The sequence below is a fragment of the Abramis brama genome (genome assembly GCF_963993115.1).
Source record: "Abramis brama genome assembly, chromosome: 10".
Taxonomy (NCBI): domain Eukaryota; kingdom Metazoa; phylum Chordata; class Actinopteri; order Cypriniformes; family Leuciscidae; genus Abramis; species Abramis brama.
The window spans coordinates 38372571-38387619 of NC_139972.1; the positions used below are offsets into that span (position 1 = coordinate 38372571).

At 36.9% G+C, this 15049-nt stretch overlaps 1 long non-coding RNA gene across 1 annotated transcript; it reads right to left on the reverse strand.

Moving 5' to 3' along the window:
* Positions 1 to 771: 771 nt before the first annotated feature.
* Positions 772 to 3650, reverse strand: LOC311090508. The gene is made up of 3 exons (XR_014607897.1): positions 3256 to 3650; positions 2181 to 2215; positions 772 to 1543 (listed from the first exon to the last, which is right to left on the reverse strand). It is a non-coding gene; the product is annotated as an uncharacterized lncRNA (long non-coding RNA).
* Between the last annotated feature and the right edge of the window lie 11399 nt (positions 3651 to 15049).

The following is a 15049-nucleotide window of genomic DNA, read 5'->3' on the forward strand; positions in this document are numbered from 1 at the left end:
GATAAAGCAAGACTATTTTTACATCATTTTGAAGCTAGAACTCAAAGGGACAACATCCATTAGTCAAAAGTCTTGTGGACACATATTTAATATGTGTTTTGTGGTCTTAATTCAGCAACTTTCATTTTAATTTTTTCCAATAACCACGCATAAACATTATTCTCTTAAAAATACAAACATCTACATACACGTTGCTCGCATATTATGGTATCCCTGCACTGTAAAAAAAAATCCCGTAAAAAAACGGTAAATCTCTGGCAGCAAAGTTTCCAGACGGGTTCCGTTAAATTACAGCAAATAACCATTTCACAAAATTACAAGCAAAAACCGTAAAAATACAGAATTGACTTTACGGTCAAAATTAATTAAATTACAGTACATTACTGTTAATAATGGCTTATTAAACCGTGGAAAAACGGATAAATTATGTCAAATTACATAAAAAGAACATTTAACTTTAAGGTTAAACTGTAAATTTAGGGTTTTATAAAGTTATTTTATAATAATGCTCTGTCTATCTACAGTAATTATCTTTTAATATATAGTTTTTCTGTGTAAAATAACTATGAATATATGTATAAAAATGTAATAAGTACATAAATTCAAATACAAAGTTTGTATATTTACTGTTTTAATTTTTGCAGATCCAGTTTCACAACTTTGACCAATCTCTAATTAAGTACTTAATAATAGCAAATTTACAGTCAATTTCTGTTAAATTAACTAAACGTACAAGTACGGAATACCTGCACATTTACAGTATTACTCATTAAACAAACACAGAACATCAAGATACGTGAATAATAGGAACATGTAAAATAGAACAAGTAAAAATATCCACATTAAAAGACAATTGCTGTATGCTTTATACTCTAATATAACTTATTTCAAACATTTACAATTACATTTTATCCAAAGTGACTTAAAATTAAGAGAACAATAGAAGCAACAAGTGCAGTGACAAGTCCCAGTTAGTGTAGCACAGTGCACAATTATTATTTTTTTTTATTAAAACAAAGATTTAGTATTATTGGGTCAAGTGTTTATGAAAAGATGGATCTTTAGCAGTTTCTTGAAAATGTGTTGAGTTGGGCAGGTCATTCCACCAGCAGGGAACAGTCCAGGGAAAGGTCAGTGAAAGTGATTGTGTGTCTCTTTGGGATGATTGCACCACAACGCGCCGTTCAATTGCAGAACACAAGCTTCTGGAGACACACAGATCTGAAGCAGTGAGTTTAGGTCTTGCTGCAGCATCTGGATCAGTTGCAGAGGTTTGACTGATGCTGGAAGGCCTGCCAGGAGAGCATTACAATAGTCCAGTCTGGATAGAACAAGAGCTTAGACAAGGAGTTGAGTGGCTCCGATAGGAAGGGCCGGATCTTTCTGATGTTGTAGAAGGCAAATCAGCAGGATCACACAGCAAGGATGGATTGGCTGAAACCATAAGCAGTTCTGTCTTGGCAAGGTTGAGTTGAAGGTGAAGGTCATTCATCCAGCAAGAATTTTCCATCAGGTAGGCTGAGATAAACGTCAGATCCACTGGCTGGAATGAAAGGTAGAGATATGCGTCATTAAGTGAAAGTCATGTTTCTAAATGACAGAGCCTAGTTACACTACCAAAAAAATAAATAAAAATGTAAATAGATGGGTGGAATCTAACACAATTGTGGTCTTACTGTACGTTCACACCGCCGCCGGCGAGAGCGGCAAAATTCGCTCTCGCCGCCCTGCCACCGACGCCGTAGAAAGATTCGGGGACGCTCTGACATAGATTAGAATGCGTGATTTTTTTCCTCTCAGCCGGAGGACTTCTATATTCCGATTGGTTGCCGCCGAACCGCGTCATAGCTTATTACCATAAAGTTGACTTGATTTCAACTCCTCTCGCCGCTCTTGCCGTCCAAGACGCGCCGCCTTCGCCGGAGCTCGCCGCCGGCTCTCATTGAAAACAAATGGCTTCCAGCCACTTTGACGCTCTCGCCGCCGGCGGTGTGAACGCAGTTACTGTAGCAAAACCAAACCTTGTGCAGCTCCAGTGGTCTCACAAGGATCAAATGAATATTCACATGAGAAAATATACAGTGTAAAACAAATGACATTTTCTGCCACTTTTAGTGCAATCATATGGAATCAGAAGACTCTGCCATTACAATATTTTACTATTTTACTTTTTCCCATACCTTGTTTGCCATGATCATTCTGCTTTCCACTTGACCTGAAATCACACCAAAAAAAAAATATATATTTTTTTTTTAACAACTCAGTATTACATTTACACATGTCAGAATATGTTCCACTGAGACAATGCAAAACCTCAACTGACTATGATCTGGAAGCTGAGCAGGAAAGGCTAACAGTGAAGTTTTGAGCTGAGACACCTAGGGGTGTAACTTTCTGTTCATCTGGATCAATGCAATTTTCATAACCAACGATCAAAAGTATCATATGAAAAAGGCTACTATGATGACCCCAGGCCATCCAAAATGTAGATAAGTTCATTTCTTCATCAGAACACAAACATTCTATCAACTTTTATTTTATAAGCCTAATATATGCACATGCATTCTATAGCTAACGTTAAGGTTACGTGTTGGCAAGCAGATGCAGCCAGAGTTTACAATTTATCATGATGTGTTCATATTCTAGTCTCATGTGCTTTCCTGTATCATCAAGTACAGTATTTACTGAATTCGTTTTCTTAACAGTCTTGATAGCCACGTTAACCCTTACGAAAATTAACTATGGTTTAACCACACAGAAAAAAAAACAAACAAAAAAAACATGGTAGGCCTATTTGTAGTATAACTGTGGTTATTAAAAATGGTAATAAAAATCCGCCAAAAACGTGGTTACTATAATTTTACTAACTTTATAATTAAAACCAAGGATATTTTTTAAGAGAAGAGTTTTCAGCTTCCAGACAGTGTTTCAAAATGTCCCGCCATTTAAGAGATTGATTGACAGATACTATCGCGTATTAACGAAGATTTTATACACAATTAAACTGACTTTGATATGTATAACAAGTCTACGAAAGCTCGTTTTAGGTCTTTTGAGGTGTTGGTTCAACTGATCGTTCTTAAAACAGATGAAAAATGTAAAGACGCATGCTACATTTTCAGTGTTTTGCCCTCCAGCTCTCGCCAGTTAACTGAACATCATACATGCTAACGTTAGCTTGAAAACTGTAAACGTAACACAAATGTAATATAAAATATCGTTCACACATGTAACTTAGTATAATGAGACTCTTACCTCAGCCGCTGATCGGTTGGCATGATGTCCGCCGTGACGAACAAGGCTCACTGAAAAGGGCGTTTATTTCCGAAGAATCCAACGGACTGACTGACTGACAACAGAACTCCTGCTCACGGCTGCTCTTGACGAATACGATTGCTTTGAACCACTGTTGATCTCACAATCCACTTCACGAGAGTAGACTGAATTCAAATCTCCCGCTTGCCCAAACTCGACTGATCAGCTACAGCTAACGTTAACCGTTGTGGGCGGGAGTAAACAGCGGAAATTAATTTGAATCTGCGTCATCGCGCGCGCGCACTCTCACACACACACACAAAGCCCTGAATGTGAAGCAACGGAGATTTGGAAAAATATTCATAAAATATAACATGAAATTATGGGAGAATAAGACAATGAAATAATGATCAAAATGAGTATAAAATAAAATGTGAAATAAAAAATAATTCAATACAGGCCTACTGTAGCCTATGTAGGGTACTGTATGTACAAATACTATTATTTAACCTTAAAAAAGCTCACATTAACCCCCACATGCTTAATAATCTGTAAGGAAAACATATTGAATAGATGCTGATTTCCGCAGTTATACCTTCTTTTCTTTGTTTTCTAATTTCACAGAAAAAATCTGTAAAATATTACTTTATAATTTCTGTAAAATTACACATAACTCTGTAAAAATACAGACAAGTTCCTTTTAAAAAACGTAAAATTGCTGTAAAACCAAAATACAAGCAATTACCTGTAAATTTAACAATGGACCTTTAAATTACAGCAAATGCCTTTTATTTTACAGATATTTGCTGTATAATGACAAAACGGTAAAATTCTGTAAAAAAATACAGACAATTACCTGTAAAATTACACTTTTTTTTTACAGTGTGTTTGTGCTATATAGAGTGAATTTACACCTTTGCCATTAACATGTTTATAAATAACTGAAAAAAGCACAAATGTCAAGGCATGTCAGAACATCTCAAGGACCCCAAAAACAGCTTGGTCCCCAGAGGGTTAACAAACATGACCACGAAAAGTTAATCTACGATGACACACATAGATATCAACAATCAGCACATGAATCTCAATAATAGTGACAATCAAAAGTACCTTGCTGCAATGCATGCTGGGTACCATCATAGTACAAAACTGCGTTTTCACGGATTCGCGTTTTTTAAGTTTGCACTTTTTTTTTGATGATAACGCTTTTCAACATTTTTCAACTCTTGCACCTCGGAACCTATTTCAAGGTTTGCGTTCTCGAGCCACCAGGCACTGTTGTTGTGCAGATGAGCAGGCAGGAGCGCATTAAGGGTTTTCTATCAGAATGGTGTCATGTAAGCGGCCCCTAAGTTAATAACTAATAATCTTTGCAACGGAAGTGAATCAATCAAACTAACTTTAGCTGGACAATAACTTTATTCCAGAGCTGCTGCAAAGCCAAAACAATCTCTGTTACTTTCATTTCCTATTAGCAATGTAAGCTGCTTTGAAACAATCTACATTGTTAAAAGCACTAAATAAGTGAAGGTGACTTGACTCTTTTTGGACATTGCATTCAAGAGATTAACAACTACAGTGCAATGCATAAGTGAATACACCCATGCTAAAGTTGACTAAAAAGAGGAATAAAAAATCATATTTTGGAAATTGAACTTAATGCCTTAATTTAAAAAATTAGGAAAAATCCAACCTTTAAGGACACCAATTTTCTTTGTGAATGAATAATGTATCGTAAATAAATAAATGTTCTTCCTTAAAATACATGGTGCATAAGTGAGTACACCCATATGTTAAATTCCCATAGAGGCAGGCAGATTTTTATTTTTAAGTATTTAAAAAAAAATTTTTTTAGGATACTATGCATCCTGATAAAGTTCCCTTGGCCTTTGGAATTAAAATAGCCCCACATCATCACATAGCATTCACCATACCTAGAGATTGGCATGATTTTATTTCAGTTAGCCTAAAAGCTAGTTTGATTTGCATTGAGAGATGATCTTATGGAAAGTACCCCATGCCAATCTCTAGGTATGGTGAAGGCTATGTGATGATGTGGGGCTATTTTAATTCCAAAGGCCAAGGGAACTTTATCAGGATGCATAGTATCCTAAAAAAAAAATTAAAAAAATACTTAAAAATAAAAATCTGCCTGCCTCTATGGGAATTTAACATAGGGGTGTACTCACTTATGCACCATGTATTTTAAGGAAGAACATTTATTTATTTACGATACATTATTCATTCACAAAGAAAATTGGTGTCCTTAAAGGTTGGATTTTTCCTAATTTTTTAAATTAAGGCATTAAGTTCAATTTCCAAAATATGATTTTTTATTCCTCTTTTTAGTCAACTTTAGCATGGGTGTATTCACTTATGCATTGCACTGTATGTCTGTGATTGGCTACATTGCTCACTGCTGCAAAAACAAGTTGTAAATGGATGCATTTGAGTGCTTGCCAAATCTGTTTCGCCAATGTATTAATACAGTATCAACTGAGGGTGCTATTGCTTGCATTTGAGGGTTTCTTTGTTCTACTCCACCACAATTCGTTTGTTTTACAATGCAGCAAAATTTGAAATGCTTGTTTTAGTCCACTTTCTCACAACGTGTCCCAGAATGACCACATGTAAGGCTGCGTTTACACTTGGCATTAACATGCGATCACCGTGATCCGATCAAGCATATCGGATCATAAGCCAATCAGGACAAGGTGCGTTCACACCTGTGCACATCAAGTGGCTTCTGTATCTGGATAACAGATTGGATCTCGCATTCCCCTGAAAAAAAAAAAAAAAAAAAAAAAAGGATGTCTCCGGTGCAAAGTCGACCTGCAGTGGTGGGTTTTCTTTTAAAAAAAATTTTCAGTCTGGGGACATTTTACAAATCTCGCAAAATGAGGAGGATGAAGAGGTTGCAAGTAGGCTACTAATAATGTGGATAGATGCCGTAATGGAAACGGTACAGAGAAACGTATGGGTCCGAGAACGTTGCCAGCTGTGGTGGGAAAAATGTGTGTTCTTTACAGAAAATTAATGGTTCTGCAACTTTCGGGTGCGAACTGCAAAGGCAAACATTTCAGTATATTTGCGATGTAGACTACATGCTCTTTGCAGTCGACTGTCCTATCGCAAAACCACACAGCTCTCAGTTCCGGAGAGAGGAGGGGGAATAATGACACCGGGCGGGGTTTTGTGTGATGTCCACCTGTGAATGCAGACACAATGGCTGGGCAAACGTAATGTTATCGGATAACATTCCTATCAGAAGTGCGTTTACACTTGTCTTTTCAATGTGTAGGTGGACAACATCCAGATACAGGTCGCATGTTAATGCCAAGTGTAAACGCAGCCTTAGATGAATGGGTTGCGAGTAAGCTGTGATTTACAATGGTCCAGTTACATGGTAACAATATCTGAGACATTGTAAATTGTAAGCAAACACTATGGCATCAACAACCCAGTGAAAATGTCTCTGCTTGAAGACGGACAGACCCTTTGAGAAGTCTCCAAGAACAGTTCCGTCAGCTTGAATTGACTTGTACCAGTATTGGTGCAGCGCCCTCAGAGCACAGAGCATGTGCGATTTCTGCGCTTTGCCCAACTCCAGAAGGGAAGGAGAGAATAGGAGAGCGCCAGCCCAATTTCCAGACAAGAGTCATGGCCTTACAGGGCCTGAAGGTGTCCAATACGCTTCACTGAAGTCGAAGTGAATAACAGCATTGCCTTCTGCCTTCAGAGAGAGAACGCACAAGCTTTCCATCACAACAGGTTCAAAGGAAAGAGCCGTAAGCGTGTTTAGCACAATTGCTACAAGTGTAGCACCGGATATACGCTCAATGCTAAGAGAATGCTAAGCTGCATGGTCAGCTGTGTTCAGCACTTTGACTGTCTTATGCATTGGTTACATATTTATATATATATATATATTTTTTTTTTGGTTACATATTTGTTTTGGTTACATATTGGTTGCATACCATGTTACATATTTTCTGTTTGAGGGTCAGCTTTCTTATTTGTATTCATACATGGTGCGATGACTTAACATGTAAATAATAGGCCTACTATATTTTCTTTGTAAATTATACATTCAAGTGATTTCATCCTCTTTGCAATCGCTGTGTTATATGGGTGCATTTTAGTGACTAAAATGTCATTACTTTTACAGAAAGGCCTCTCACTATGAAGCAGGTGTTGATATACTTAAAATATTGGTGTGTCATTTTGTGGTGCTGTTTGTGCAAGTATTATTACTTGCGTGCAATAAGCTCACAATGCGTGTACACAATTTGTTAGATTGCGCAAGCAAATAAGTACCCTTTTATTTGAAATCTTAGTAAGTCACAGAGGAAAAGATGTTTTTGTAGCATGTTTGCCAAACATTCCTAATCATTTCAAGTAAAAAAAAAAATATATATATATATATATCCACAATAGGGGTGTAACAGTACGCAAAAATCACGGTTCGGTACGTACCTCGGTTTTAAAGTCACGGTGCGGTTTATTTTCGGTACAGTAAGGGAAAGAAATGCAAACATTAAACTGCAGGTTGTTTATTACTATAAACTTTTTTTTAACAATTTGTTTACACTTTTTTAAACACTTTTTAATAAAATATAATAAAATATATATAAGATAAAAAAAAGAATAAGAAATAAAATACTGCTGCAAAGTTCTCCACTAAATAAAATACTCTCAGTCTCAAACCAATATCACATAATAAAATATAATGAAAAATATAAATAAATAACTATGATTACAGTGCAGCATTACCAATCCCAGCTTGTAGGCCTGCTCATATTTAAAAATTAAGTCTGGGAATCGATTAAAAAAAAATGAACGAATTAATTGCACAATTTGCTGTAATTAATTGCATTTCCTCTAAGCTTGTAATCATCAATAATTAAACTTAGAATCACCTAATTAAATGAAACACCGGGGAAAAAAAGGAACAGAAAATAGCCCTATATTAAAATAATATTAAACATAGATATATCAATGTATTATTATTTTTCAATAATCAATCAACATAATCAATTTAAGATTTTTTTTTTTTTTTTTTTTTTTTTTTTTACTAATTATCAAAATAAAATATAGCCCTACAAAGCTATTATTACCAGAGCATGTGATCAGAGCAGGTCATTTTACCATTGTTGCCCAGCATGACTATACCAGCAAACAGAAGTCTACTACTGAGAAATTTCACCTTATTTGAGTGGACTTTGCTTTTCCAGTGCGTGATCGGTACATGATTGGAGTGTTTGGGCCGTTAACGACAGAGCAGAACGCGCAGCGCAAACACGGAGTCGAACATTGAACATTGAGCAGAGAGCGCAGCGCGCCGACACACACACACGCGCGCGGAACGGAGAGTGCGGCGGCGCACACGGAGCGGAAAAGCCCCGCTCATGAAAGCTGTGCGAGAATGAAACCCGATCGCCATATTTTCGGTCTATGGGCTTGTCTGCATTGGCCATGACGCTAGCTAGCGAGAGGCTGGGCTAAAGCGTGCCATGTATGTTGTTGTACAGTGCGCGGTGTGTGATTTTTCGCCCTGCAGTCGATTTAATTGGTTTAGGTTACAGTGACGACGGGTAATACCAGAGCCAGTCTACAGAGAGCCTGCCCACTCCCTATTAAGTCCTGTTGTACCGAATTTTGGTTGTAGTTCCACCAGAGTTCCACTGGGGGCGATCGCCCATGAGTGCAGAATGAATGGGAGTCTATGGGGCTAGATGGCTAAATTTGTGTCTTTCACCCGATTGCCGTTGAGAAATCTCAGATTTGATTGTAGGTTTTGCAAGTTCAACATGGGTTATAGGTCGAAAGTTGAATGAACGAGTACTTAAGTCCTTTTGATTTCTTACAGGTTGAGTTGTTGTTGCCCATAACACACTAGCATTCTGCTAATGAACGCTGATTGGTCAGTGAAGGACTGATTACGACCAGAGATGCCGCTTGATGGCATCGTGGCATCTGAAGCAGGACCAGAAACAAACAAAACAAAAACTCTTCTAGCACGTGTGTTTACCTGTGTCAGCTGTGTTGTCGATGCCTCGAGAGAAAAGAAAGTGCAGAGCGCGAAAGCACCAAAGTGACTGAAGGATTGCCGTAAAGCAGTATCTCTGGTCGTACGATGTGTATGACGTCATTGACACTTTAAAAGACTTTTTAAAGCAAATAAGTGACTCTAAAAAATCTAACACCCCGCAATGTGTAATTTCTTTGCATCTCCTTTCGAATACAACATTCAAATTACTAGAAAAAAATTATATCCTGAGAAAAGTGGATTTTGATGTGTATAGCGCCATATACCTTCATTCTGCACTCGTCCTGTGAGCGCCCTCATATGGAATCAGAGTGGAACTGCAACCAGTTCAAAAGCCAGAAGTTTACTGAGAGTGAAACTTCTCACCTTATTAGACATTCTCTGGTAATACTTTAGAATCAGCTGCAGGGCGGGATTTGCGCTGCACGCGGAGACTTCCGCCACTTAATATGTTCGTGTGGAAACACGAAAATGTACCTATGTTCCGCACACAAAATATTGCATTCAGTCATTCGGTACACACGTGCACCGTACCGAAAGCCCTGTACCGAAACGGTCCGGTACGAATACATGTACCGTTACACCCCTAATCCACAAACATTTAATTCAAAAGTCAAGTTTCTCTCTTATTCATATTCCTTTATACATGTTTACAATGCACACAAAAATACCACATGAATATGCTCATATTTGGTCACTGTCAGTGTCAAGCACACAGTTTTGGATTTTTTCTTTTATAAATCAATATACAGATGCAACAATCCTCATCTCAGTTCAGCCTTCATCTGCAATTGTTAAAGACATGAATTGGAAAGAATAGTTTGAATTATAGTAAAATACAGTGGAATAGGTGGCATAAATGCAGAGTAGAGAATACGATATTTAAATAGAAGAGAAATGCTATTAAAAAAAGCTTCATAGTGATTTGGTTTGTAATAAGATAGATAAGTTCTTTTTGGTTTCCCTCAGTGGGATTCCCCGAGGCATGTCTCTCTCTTACACTCCCTGAGGGTTACACAGAGAACAATATGGGTGGATTTGTTTTGCTGTCTCTGATTGAATTAGGATTGATTTTGCTGCTATTGTGCCAGGAGACTATCAGGTCTCTGGACTTCTTTAAGTGTGTTTATTGGATAAATGTTTACACGCTAGTCAGCAGGACCAGTGGTTTGTTAGCCTGCCATTTACTATAAAATAAAAATCAATAATGCTGAAATGTAATTTTACATCTCTTCATTGTGAGAGGAATGATTGTTTCCAGCCACACGGGATGTGAAATGTCAGTTGCCAATCCATTGTGAGTGATACAGAGAAACAATTAAAGCTAAATACTTAAATTTAATAAATACTTACAGCTAAACATCTAAATAAACCTCACACATCACAATCTCACTCAAAAATACTATAAGAAATGATATTTAGGGTTGATTATTTACCACAGTGACATGCAGTTTAACAAAACAAGCCTCTCAAAATAAAGATAGTGTTCTGTTTCAAAGTGCTGAAATGGGATGTTCAACAACATACTTTAGAAAACCACCATAAACACAGCAATTAGCCTGAATGCACTTTGAAGTTCTGCATTTCTGCCGTCTTTGACTTTGTGTCTACATACACCTAAACACTCATACTGTTATTAGCATGACTTCACACACCGTGCTAGAGCAGAAGATATCACTGTGAAGACTGCAGGGGTCAGAGCTGATTCTTTGCTTTTTTTTTACCATAACTTGGGGTCAGTGCAGTACAGGAAAAGATATGAGAGCATGTAAAAGTGTTTTTGCATATGTACCACTGATACAAAACAAATCATGAAAAAAATATTAACCAATTTCAGTGAAAAGATGAAATAAAAAGACTTGACCTTCAGAATTTGTTAGAATTTGGTATGTCCCGTCCGCCTTTTGCATTAGTGAAAAACAAAGTGTTTAAATAGTGTCACACATTTGCTTGCATTTGATCAGTGATAGAAATAAAATATCATATAAAATATTTCTTCATAATGTTCAGTCTTTGGTTTAAATGAAAACAAAATCTAAATATTTATTGAACCCATCTGTATGCACTATGAGGGGCATATGTGTGTGCATTTTGCATGTGGTTTTCTTGAATTATATATCTCAGTTGTGATGATACATGTTTTAGTAGAGTTCTATCATGAGTTTTAAACTGTTTTACTGTATTATTCACTGTATCTATAACAGTATATTCACACCTACAGGTCTTTCCATCAGAGTCGTGGTTTTGTATCATTAGTGTTAACTTCTGCTTTAGTAGTAAGTTAGATGTTGCCAGACCCTGTCATTTGTCACTGGCACCAGGGCTAGTCCAGACAACATCTCAGTGTCATCAACACAAAAAACACACACCTCATCATCGGCTGTGGCTCAGCAATCTGAGCCAATAGGCAGCTGTCAAAAACAAAAATAAGATACGTGTAATGTTAGTTGGAAACAGTTCTGATAATTACAGTATTCAGAGAGCAACAGGCACAAGTAATGACAGAAGAGAGAAGGGAACTCAACTGTAGGCAAATAACCAGTATGGGGTCCTAAAAAGTAACTGAAGCCTTTGTTCTGGGGACATTTGTCATGTGACTAATCGCTTATCTAAGGCAGGAGACAGGGAAAATAAAACTCAATTATAAAAATCTGCCACTGGAAAACATTTAATAAAATGTATATGTTACTTGGAAAAATATTCAGTCAGAATACACAGTGTCACATCCACCGTCTGTCTTCCTCATCTGTCTCTGCACTACACTCCCCAGAATCCTCCTTGGCGCACACCTGCACTCACTCTCTAAGTAGTAATCACCGTCACCTGGATCCCATCACCAGCTCACCTTTATATTCAGCACTCAGTCACTCACTCTTTGTCTGGTCTCGTCGATACACATCTCTAACATTGACACACAGGCTGTTTCTCAATTCCAAGAATGCAGAGAATGGACTTGTGTTCTCGTGGAGACCGGTCTTGCCAAGCTTCCTTGGAAGAACGAACTCGGAACCGGCCGCAATGACTTCTGGGACACCAGGCGAGTACTAGCTCAAGTCTGCATTCGATGCATCCTCGGTATCAAGCGTCCTCTGTACTAAGCGTCCTCTGTACTTGCGTTCTTGAGAATTGGGTCTGAACTTCGACGGTTAATGATGACGTAAAACGAGAACACAAGGACGCAAGATCGCTGAAGAACGCATACTGAGAAACACCCACAGACTCACCTCTCGTCATCCGGATACTTACCTGCTTTCCCGATCTTCTTTGGCCTGGTTTATCTGTCATCTGCCATCTGCCTTCATCACCTGCAATAAGAGACATTATTATCATTGAGTTAAGTTACCATAGTTTATCTGTTATCTGCATACTCCCCATTCTCCACTGGATCCGTTCCGTTCTGCAATAAAGCACTTAAAACTTACCTTCTTGTCTGCTTCCTGTACGAAACCTGACACACAGTTACTTTTAAATGGCTGTCAACAAACATGCTTTTTGCTATCATAATGTTGTAGCAGAGCATCTACCAACAAAGGACTAAGGGGGTGATAAAAAAACAGCCAATTTTTGACCTTCTGGGTATATAAGCTATAGTATTTTCTTTGCATGTGGCAGGAAAACCATGTAACAATGTCACAGAATGTTGAACCAACCCAAGTTTTCACTGACTTGGCAACTAAAGAGTTACATTAGAGATTACATAATGATGTACAGCCACATTGCTTGTGTAAAATGTTCACTAATGCTTTTTGAGAAATTACATTGCTCATAGACAATGTCTAACTGTTTACTTAACAGATAGGCTTGTGGATATGGCCGTTGGAATTCTGGGTCCCATGACTGTATATTGCTCTGCGTCCCTGCAGCTCTTCCAGAACTCAATCAGCATAATTAGCTCCAGCAAGCTTTTTGTTAAACGTGCAGAACGTCTTAACAGTGGGCAGAAACCAGCACCTGAGCCATGGCGGTTATTTGGTATATCACATTTTTGTATACTTATATTTGATATCACATTTGGTCAGTTTTATATGCACTCTAAAGCACTTATTTGAAACAGATGCTTTATAAATGTTTGGATTTCATTACACATTATGCATATAAGTTGTGTACAAATAAATGTAGGCTTTTGTAAAGAATATATTTTATTTTCAGTTGATGATTATGCCACAACATTAACATTTTTAGAGTCTGTAAGTTAAACATTTTATGAAAGTATTTAACAATTTATGAAAATAACATGAAAAAATTAAAATACAGCAATTATAATTCTAAGAACATGGCACATACTTTTTAAAATAGATTTAACATTTCCCTGCTTACCTTTGTTCCGGCGCCATGACAATTCCTGTCGATCCTCTAGAAGCGAGAGAGACAGATAGACAAAGAGAGAAGTTCCAGTCAAAACCTGTTGTTGGGAGTCATCCCAACCACATACACACACACACACACACACACGTTTATACGCTCAGGCAGAGGGTGCTTATCTAATGTTCAGGATTAAATTCAGTTACCCTCGAGGGATTGGGTTAGATGTCAGAAAGATAGATGGGCATCATGCTGAAATACCAACGCGCAAAAATCATTTTGCATGTGCGTGTGTGTGTGTGCACAAATATAATGCAAATATAGACATGTATGTCCTCTCTTCCCAGGAGCATTATGTAAACAAGGGAATGGAGATGGCATCACAGCAAAGCACTCTATAACAGCCAATGAATCATCTTGAAACTTTCATTTAGTTGATTTGCACCAAAGTCAATATTAAATAAAAAGGAATGAAGTTAAAGAATTTAACCAGAAAGCAAAACAATAACATCTTTAATGACGTATTCTTCAATTATGACATCAATAAAAGTAAGGAAAGTAAATCAATCCATCAAATGGGTGTCTTTAATTTATGTATTTTACGCTGTTTTTAACTGCTTAGACATATTTCAAATGAAATTTATTTAAATAGTATTTCTCTCAATATTCAGAGCATAACAGATTGGAATGTAGAATGAATTAAAGACAGCAGATATTGGGGCATCATTCATGAAACAATTTTGCAAATTGAGTTATGCCATTAAATTTATATTGCACACAAATTTGTTCTGCTTGTTATTCATAAATGAATTGTGTTTTTACTCAAACAAAACTGCTTCCTACTTCTAATTTAATGAAGATTCAACTTTAAGCTAAAATAACTCCACATTTATTTATTCTGTGTTCTGTTAATGTTATTCTGTTAATTCTTATATTATTGGTTTCCATAGAGCTGATGCATAGAACAAAATTAAAAGATTTTTAATTATTATCTGTGTTCCATAAACAAAGAAAGAAAAAAAAAAAGAATAAAAAAGGTAAGACAGGTTAGACAATTTAATTCCATAAGCTCTGATTGGTTTCACTTTATTTTGATGGTCCCTTTAACACATTGTCTAAGAACGTCTTTTGATAGCAGTGTAATTTGGTGGTATCATTTTCTATGAATGTCACAAATCCTTGCATGCACTGAATTAACATGTATTGAACCTGAGTAAAGAGAACTAATTAGTAACTAATTTCATCCACTGTCAATTTCAGGTCATTAGAAGGCCATGAATTCAAGCATTAACATAACACTTAGACTAACCTTAAGCATGTTAAAGTGATACGTTTTATATTACATTAAGATCAGATCTATAAAATATTAATGTAACAGACAAGAGAAAGCAATATTTTCTTAGAATTATTATATAGTTTAAAATTGTGATATCACATCCAAAA